The sequence below is a fragment of the Apodemus sylvaticus genome, chromosome 9, assembly GCF_947179515.1.
Source record: "Apodemus sylvaticus chromosome 9, mApoSyl1.1, whole genome shotgun sequence".
NCBI lineage: Eukaryota > Metazoa > Chordata > Mammalia > Rodentia > Muridae > Apodemus > Apodemus sylvaticus.
Window position 1 is genome coordinate 19,972,510 of NC_067480.1, and position 9,499 is coordinate 19,982,008.

Here is a 9,499-nt window from a genome sequence, read left to right on the forward strand (position 1 = left end):
ATAAAACTTTTAAAGCATTATTAAATATTTACATCTAAACCCAGGTTTAGTATTCAAAGCCAAGGTGTTTTGTCCAAAGGAGTTTGTCCAAAGGAGTTTGCATATCTAGAATACACATGAAGACATTGCAAGAGGCATGAAATGAAACCAAATACAGCAAATACCAACTCAAAGCAAAAGCATTTGTTAAATATTATGGAACCTGACTGTACAACCATCAGCCTACACCATGAAGAATTTTATTCACCAGCTGCAAGTAAACCCCTTCCAGAGAAATCGTGCAGTGATTTGAATCTTAACCATTCCAGTATTTGAAGGGGCAGTACTATCACAGATATCTATAATAATTGACTTTGTAAAGCTCAAAAATCTTTCAGTCTCACTTACTTAGACACCTATTTTCAGCACAACTCCCAGGCAAAGAGCAGCTCCTAGCCGATACATTGGCTTCCCTGTTTCTCTGGCTCAATACTACAGCTGCAGATTTCCCCAGGCCTTACGTTTCTCCTCTCATTTTCAAAATATCCCATCATGACTCCCGCAAGGTTAGCTCCGGGCCAGACTCTGCACTAAACCCTTTTCACATGCCATCTCAGACTATGTTCACATCTCTAGTGAGGCACAGGTCAGCATCAAGGCATGTGACAATGAGGCTCAGTAGCCTGCCTAACATCGTCGACACAGTCGCCACCCGGTAGAGTACAAGCTTATAAGCCAAACTCAACCTTAACCGACTCACTTCATGGTCTTTTGCATCTTCCTTGACTTAGGGAGAATAGTTCATTTGAGAAGCCCCAAATATAGAAGTAGATAAATACACATCCAACCTACGTGGTAGAAATAAGATGCAATGCTCGCAGTGTGAAACTACTCCTATACCCTGTACTTGCAAAAGGAAAAAAAAATCTCCAATGGAAATAAACTAAAAGCGACTGCTCTTGATCCATCATCCAACACGTGCCCACTTAGCCAGTGAGAAAGCCATGACTTCTCCAGTCTGGTATGAAAGACTGACTTAGGTCCAATGTGATGTCCCGTTTAACCAACAAATGTGGACAGAATTTAGACACCTGACACTTGGCAGTTGCTACCGAACCCTAAAATCTTCTCATCACTGGGGAAACACCTGAAAGCAAAACTGAGAAGAGGCAAGGAGGAGAGAACAGAACATCGACAGACAGACAGACAGACAGACAGAGTCACATCCCTGACTTCCAGGCAGACTAATAGACAAGCACCTGCGAGCTCAAAAGCCATTCCCACAGTGAGCTCTGTGCCAGCCTTTTCTGCTCTCTTCTCTTCAATCCTTCTTTCTTCACTTTTGAATCCTGACTTCTCTTTACAGACCGCCTCACCTGAATCTCTACCTCCACTGCTGTTTTTCAGAGATTCAAGAAAGTAAGAACATATAGCTCCATGGTTAGATGCTACGGGAGACACAGCCGTAGCAGCTCATACGAATCCCGTCCAGTCCTAACAGGTTTCTCACTTCCCACCTGCTCAGCCTCCTCTCTAAAGATACCATGACTGTCCACGTGAAAAACCACAGGTGGATGATAAATGTAGAAACTTTCACTGACAGCTATTGTGGTCATTCGTAATTTTCCTAAAATAAATTTTAACATTACTGCATCATGCTGTTTCTCAATTATAACACAGTGGATATGCAACGAAACTATGGTTTTCCACCATCACTATTTCACAGAACAGTAGTGAGGATGACAGAGAGGACAGCAGAAAGCATGTAGAAGAGTGAGGCGCCAGAAGCCCACACCAGCCACGTGATCGCCCCCCCCACCCCCGGGGGATGATCAGATTTGGAATCGGTTGTCAAGATGGAAGTCACAAATGTGAATGTTCAAGCCCTCGAGCAAGCAGAAGTCAAAAATTAGAAATCGCTGCTTTCAGGTAGCTACAGACGGAGAGCTCAATTGCTCAAGCCTTTAAAGGTGTGTGCGGAGCTCTCTAAGCACCTTGTGCCTGAGTGAGAACTCCGTCTCCATCAATACCCATAAACGTAAAATGTGAGCTTTAAAACTTCAACATTTGGCCTCAGACTTTTAAAAAAATAAACCTTTAGAAAATTATAGGTGCCATCAAATTAATTCATCTCACTTTAGTAATATGTTTTCATTTTTGTGCCAATTTTATAGGTAAGAGATCAGGTCATAAAATTATTCTCAAAGTTGAGAGTCTGCAAAAGTGAATCACTCTGTAAAGAGTATAGAGAATCTTTTTCTTCCCTTTGTGTACACATCGATTTTATTGTAACCAAGCAACTTTCACACTTCAACATCTAAAATGAGCGTCTTTCCCCTTCCAGTGAAAACCAAAACAAATTTTTTTTAAACAAACAAAAAAATTGAAGATAAAGTTACAACAGAGAATGCCAACTCCAAATAAAACTTCACAGGTTCTGCTGATTCTCCCACTGAGTGGCAGGGCTCAAGTCTTCATAAGAGAGAATTTTATTTTAAAAGTGTCACCTTCCCAGAGCTCCCAGGGACTAAACCACCAACCAAAGAGTACACATGGAGGGGCCTATGGCTCCAGATGAATATGTAGCAGAGGATGGCCTTGTTGGATATCAAAGGGAGGAGAGGCCCTTGGTCCTGAGAAGGCTCAATGCCCCAGTATAGGAGAACACCAGGGCAGAGAAGAGGGAGTGGGTGGGTTGGTAAGCAGAGGGACAGAGTATGGGATAGGAGGTTTTTGGAGGGTGTACTGGCTAGTTTCGTGTGTCAACTTGACACAGGCTGGAGTTATCACAGAGAAAGGAGTTTCAGTTGGGGAAGTGCCTCCATGAGATCCAGCTGTGGGGCATTTTCTCAATTAGTGATCAAGTGGTAAGGGCCCCTTGTGGGTGGTACCACCTTTGGGCTGGTGCTCTTGGGTTCTATAAGAAAGCAGGCTGAGCAAGCCAGTAAGAAACATCCCTCCATGGCCTCTGCATCAGCTCCTGCTTCCTGGCCTGATTGAGTTCCAGTCCTGACTTCCTTTAGTGATGAACTGCATCTTGGAAGTGTAAGCTCAATAAACCTTTTGCTCCCCAACTTGCTCCTTGGTCATGATGTTTGTGCAGGAATAGAAACCCTGACAAATTGGTACCAGCGTAGTGAGGTATTCCTGTGACAACCTGATCATGTTTTGGGGAGGATTGTGGAAGGACTTGGAACTTTGAGCTAGAAAAGCTGTGGAAAGTTCTGTAGGAGCTTGGAAGACAATGTTACGAACAGTGCAGAAGATGGAGGCTTGGCTTGTGAAATTTCAGAGGGAATATTAAAGAATCTTAAAGTGGCCATGTTTTGATTGTGAAGATTCTGTGGTTTTTGGTTAGCTGGGGTTGAAGAATCGGCTGTAAGTAACAAGATACCAGAACCACTAAAGCAAACCTTTGTGTTACTGGGACTATTGATGCTGGTTAGCTGGAGCTAAGAAATTAGCAGTGATTAAGAAGAGACCAGCATCACTGAGATGAAATCTTCTTGGAAGTGTTTGAGAGCACAGAGAGTGTGTTCCAGAGATAGCCACAGTTGTATTTTGTGCTGTGGCTGGACTTGGTACTGTGTAAGAGTCACCCAGATGGTACTGGTTTTGAAGGCATGAAGGGGTCATCAAGAGCAGCTGAGGCTCTTGGCACAGTGAGAGGCCACGGAAGGCCATTGGTGAAGGTGCAGCCTCAGTTGCAATTGACAGCCCAGGACTTGAAGGGATCATGCATGGGAACAGAGGCTTGTCACCATGAAAGGAGCCTATGAGACGCTATTGGTGAAGCCTAATTACAGTGGAAGATAGCAGCGTTTTGGAGATGCCAGTACCATGTGATGGCCACCAAGAACAGCAGCAGCAGTGGAGTACAGGCAGCTGGAGCCTAGAAGACAAGCTGTGTGCTACAAAGGGCAGAGCTGAAAAAGTGACCCAAGCCCTTGGAGGAGCCCAGAAGATGGTGAGTTGGATCCCAGACATTGAACTATTGGAGTTTGAGTTTTGCTTTTGGTTGTGACTGTGCCCTGATATGTTTCCCTCTTGAAGGAAGAAAGTATTTTAGTGGGGCCCACAGTTGAGAGACTTTGAATTTTTAAAAGACTTTGAATTTTAAAGATATTGGATATTTTAAGGTGATTGAACTTTTAATATGTAAAGACTGTGGGACTTTTAAAGTAATTTAGATCTTAGGGATGAATAACAAAGTAAGGGTTGAGACTTAATAATGATGTGTTTGTGTGTCAAATTGACAAGTGGTCGATTGTACTGGCTAGTTTCGTGTGTTAACTTGACACAGGCTGGAGTTATCACAGAGAAAGGAGTTTCAGTTGGAGAAGTGCCTCCATGAGATCCAGCTGTGGGGCATTTTCTCAATTAGTGATCAAGTGGTGAGGGCCCCTTGTGGGTGGTACCACCTTTGGGCTGGTGCTCTTGGGTTCTATAAGAAAGCAGGCTGAGCAAGCCAGTAAGAAACATCCCTCCATGGCCTCTGCATCAGCTCCTGCTTCCTGACCTGCTTGAGTTCCAGTTCTGACTTACTTTAGTGATGAACTGCAACTTGGAAGTGTAAGCTCAATAAACCCTTTCCTCCCCAACTTGCTCCTTGGTCATGAAGTTTGTGCAGGAATAGAAACCCTGACTAAGACAGAGGGGAAACCAGAAAAGGGGATAACAGATTGAAATGTAAAGAAAATATCTAATAAAAATGTTACCTTAAACTGACAAGATGTCTGTTAAACATCACAATTAAACACACCAAAGGAGAAGGCATGTTGTCAGATGCCCACTAACCCCAAGACACCTCAAGCCCATCCTTGCTGACCATCTATACCCACCCTGAACTTTTTTCTTTTTATTAAATAAGAGAAAGTAGGCAGATACATGTTGGTAAGTGCTAACCGTCTGTATTTGCACAGAGACAATGTGATCTCTGAGTCCAACACAGAAAGGAAAAGAGCTAGAATTCTGGGCACTGCACAGGGACCCAGCCCCCTCCAGCCTCCAACAGAGCCGGGGGAACCGGTGGGACTTTTCTTTCTTCCCACAGAGCTTGGTGGGGGTGTTGAAGCCACAGTTTTGGGGACAAGAAAAGATAAAAATGAATTTAGAACAGAAAAGTGGAGATTCTTTCTCTGGTGTGTTTTGCCTGAGGTATTTCCCCCCAAAATTAATGGAGAATCATGAAGTTAAGAGACGTCAAAAACAGGGAGATTGGCAACAAGAGGGACAGGTCGTGGAGAAATGACTGCAACTTGCTCCTAGGAACTGGAGAAAAATTAGAAAAAGAAAAAGAAAAAGAAAGTGAAGAGAAGGTTGGAACCTATCGTTCTCTGGGATAGTCATCCTCTTCATCCTCCTGTCCTCCCTCTGCTTCATCATCTTCTTCATAGTCTTCACCTTCATCCTCATCTCCTTCTTCATCAATATCTTCCAACCCTTCCTCCTTCTCCTCCTCTTCCTCTTCCTCCTCCTCCTGGTCTTTATCATCTTCCTCTGCCTATCCTTCTTCACCACCCATATCAGGAACCAAATGGTCCTGCAAAAGATTTGGCCAAATACAATCTTTGATGACATCCCCTAAATCGTCTGCATCTGCTTCAGAATGGTCAGTAAACCAGGGAAAGAAGCTCTCTGGCTCTTCACGCTGCCTCTCCCTGCTGGCCTTATCCTGCGTGTGACTTGATCGTTTAATCAAATCCTTTCCAGATTTCCATCTGATATCCTGCAGATTTTAAAGATAGGTCACCACTCTTGTTCAGATGAAATTCTTCATTTTCAAAATAAGGATTTCCACCAAAAGCAAAATCTGTTCTGTAGCCCGATTAAATGTGTTCGGATCCTGTCACTTCAACTCTGGTCAAATAATGTAGAGCCTCCTTGTCTTCCTTCCCAAGCAGTGCAGGCACTTGTGGATGGTTGACAACTATTGTTAGCCAAAAAAAATCTGGGATTTTGGCGATCAATTCTGACCTCTTCTGAAAAAATTGGTTGGCACAGTTTGTTATATTTTTGTCCTACTTTCAAAATTCCCTCACTGGCTTGTTCATTAGGTCCGTCTATTTCATTTTGTACTTCATCGATTGTTTCTTGCTGTTCTTTTTCTCCCTTCAGCAGGCCGGGAAGTGGGGGCGGCGCCCTCCCCCCCCCCAACCTGTCCTCCAGCCTCCCTCGGGCAGCAGCCAATCTGAGTTTCTTGGGCTGAGGCAGGATCACAGATTGCCGTTTTCAGGGCCATGGCGCAAGGCAGTGGTTAGAAAGCAGAGACTCGATGTTCTCAGCAAGAAGAGACTCACAGAACAGAGAATCATTTTTAGTTCCTTGTCTTAGATTTAGGGTTTCCACTGCTGTGTCAAAATGCCGTGACCAAAAGGAACTCGGAGAGGAAAGGGTTTGTTTGGCCCAACAATTTTGAGTCCACCGTCCACGGAGGTGAGGGCAGACTCCACACAGAAGAATATCTGCTGCTCACTGCCCTTCTCTCCACAACTTTCTCAGCCTGGTTCGCTTTCTTATCCATCCAGGCCACCAGGAGAGGCCCTGCCCCCAATGAACTGGACCCTTCCACATTAATTATTAATCAAGAAAATGTCCAACAAGCACAGGCACAGGTCCAGTCCAAGTTCCCTCTTCCCAGATGACGCTTGCTTATGACAAGTTAACAAAAGTACCCAGGATACACCTCATAAGTTTCAGTTTCAAATGTTTCGAGTTGATTTAGAAAACTCCAAAGCCTGCTATGATCTAAAGGTAACTTCCTCTTCAAGGGAAAGTTTGATATTATTCATCATTTAATTCAATACGGCTCATTCAATATCCAATTAACATTTTCTTCTTCTCACCTGCTTATAACTGGACATTACTGTATCCTACTAAAATAATAAGACATACTTAAACGCTAAAAGTCTAAAATTAAGAACAAACCCATTTTAAAGAAACTTAAGATCTCTGCCTTTATTTCACAAAACACAGAGTATGTATTTCTCAATAGTCCTGGTTTGCTTCCTGTTGCTGTGATAAAACAGTGAACAAAATTAACCTGGGGAAGAACTGATTTCTTTGGCTTACAGTTTCCACTTTCACAGTACACTATTGAGGAAGTCAGAGCAGGAGCACAAGCAGGAAGGAGATGCTGAGGCAGAACCAGCAATCACTCTGGCTGTCTTAATGGTCACAGCTAGGTCAGTTGCTGGCTTGTACCTGGAGCCAGGAGCACCCCGGCCTGGCCTGACACTGCACGATACAGACTGGGCTCTATCACGTCAATCACTAACCCCTTACACGCCTGCCCACAGGCTAATCCAATGGAGACAATTCCTGAGTTGAGGTTCCCTCTTCCCAGGTTTCTCTGGTGTGAGTCAAACTGACAAAAAACTAACCTGAAGTGGACGTTTAAGGGTTCTTTGGAAAGTCAGTGGTGTCGGGTGGTGTTTTGCTGAAGCAGACACAGGTGAAAGGATGTTTCACTAAGGTAGACTTGAGAAGGAATGTTTCACTGAAGCAGACACGGGTGAAAGGATGCTCTACTAAAGCAAGCACATAATAGGACACGTGATGAAGGACTCTTGGCTAACAGCACACATGTATTGGTCCGCCTTACACTGCATAGCTGAGCTCTATTTGTTAGGACTCCTAAGAGAGAGATGCACTGAAAACTGCTGTGGACTTGGGCCAACTGGCAGAGTGATGTCTGCTGAGACAGACTCACATGCTCAGGCAAGACCTGTGGAGGACACGGGATGTTTAGAAGGAGATAAATAGGACTCAACAGACTGTGAGAGGGACTTGCTGGTAGAGCTAGCTCTTCATTTTGAAAGAAGCACAGCGAAGAACTTCTCCTGGCATTCCTGCTGGTCCCTCCTGCTGACTCGCACCTATTCCACTGACACCTGACTATTCCTGCTAGGTCACACCATCACTGCTGCTATCGTGAAACTACTGAACTGGACTGCTGGTGTGTCTGTGAAGTGTCTGCAGGTGTGCTGATTTCCATACAGAGCAGATGGGATTTGCTCCAAAGGATCATTTCTAAACAGGTCCACTTCCATATCATAATAAGCTTTCTTTTCCACTACCTCTGGTGGGTGGTGGGCTAGAAGGGAGGTTAAATCACGTAAGAACTATCATTAAAAGTAGGCATTGAAAAAATTAAAATTACAGCAACCAAATTAGAATACCTGTTCAACTAGTTTGATTATATGTGTTTATGTGGATGTATACTGATATATACCTTAACTTGTTTGTGTTGGTTCTAATTTTTTGTGTAAGAAATCAAAGTATAAATACCCTTACTTCATAGTGATATAAAAAAAAATCACTTTCTTTTTTTCCTTTTTTTATGTTGGGGAAAAAGTTGATTCTAGCATTTTACACATAGGTAAGTAAGTGCTCTGCCAGTGATCTATCTTTCCAGCCCTAATTATTTCATTTTTCACAGGCTTAATTTGGAATCCTGTCTTGTCTTCTGATTAAGCTGAAGATATTGTTTCAGGAGAAAATAAATGTGATAGAGAAGTCAGCATTCCGCCCTGCACACGAGGACCTTCCACCCAAGGATCTTCTCATCTACATTTCCAGAAATTTTAAACAGCCCTCCCATGGAGTAATCCAAGTTGGGGGGGCCTAATTTATGCTAAGTATTGTAAGAGTCTAAATAAATACAACATGATTTCATTTTTTATAATAATAAAGAACCATTCATGAAAAAGAATTTTGTATACTCTATAAAGACAGAATTAGGCTTCTTTAACTAAGTAATGTAAACCCCAACTGAGACATGACATTGAAGTGGAAACTCCTGGTTTGTCTGGAAAGTCTGTTATATCACATGATGTTTTGCTGGGGCGCACAGGTAAAAGGAAGTCATCCTAAAGCAGACACGTGAAAGAATGTTTTCCTGAAGGAAACATGTAAAAGGACCTGTGATGAAGGAGTATAACTATGACCCCATAGACAGTGAGAGAGAAGCTTTGCTCTGCCTTGCTATTCTTTGCTGGCAAACTTTATGTGTTGGTTTGCCTTATATAGCATGGTTGAGTTCATCTTATGGTAGCCAACATTGAGAGAAACTTGCCCAAGAACTGCTCCTGAGTCTCCTATTGGTTTATACATGGTGACTGCCTACTGAGAGGACCAGACTGGAGCTGCTGGTTTGTGTGTGGTGTCTGCCTGAGAGGACTCATCTGAAGCTGCTGAGTGGTAGTTGATGTTTGCTATGGGACCGAACTGCTGCCAAAGAAGATTAAGCTTGCCAGGGCCAGAGAGATGGCTCAGTGGTTGAAAGCACTGACTGTTCTTCCAGAGGTCCTGAGTTCAAATCCCAGCAACCACATGGTAACTCACAACCATCCATAATGGGATCTGATACCTTCTTCTTGTGTGTCTGAAGACAGCTATAGTGTACTCATATACATAAATAAATGCTTTCTAACACAAAAGAAAGTTTAAAAAAAGAACTATTGCTAATCAGGTCCACTTCCTCCTAATATATCCTAATAACTTTTCTCTTCCACTACAT

The 9,499-nt window shown here is 43.2% G+C and overlaps 1 pseudogene; it reads right to left on the reverse strand.

Moving 5' to 3' along the window:
• Positions 1–5,305: 5,305 nt before the first annotated feature.
• LOC127692793 (protein SET-like) lies at positions 5,306–6,842 on the reverse strand (annotated as a pseudogene).
• Positions 6,843–9,499: the final 2,657 nt, after the last annotated feature.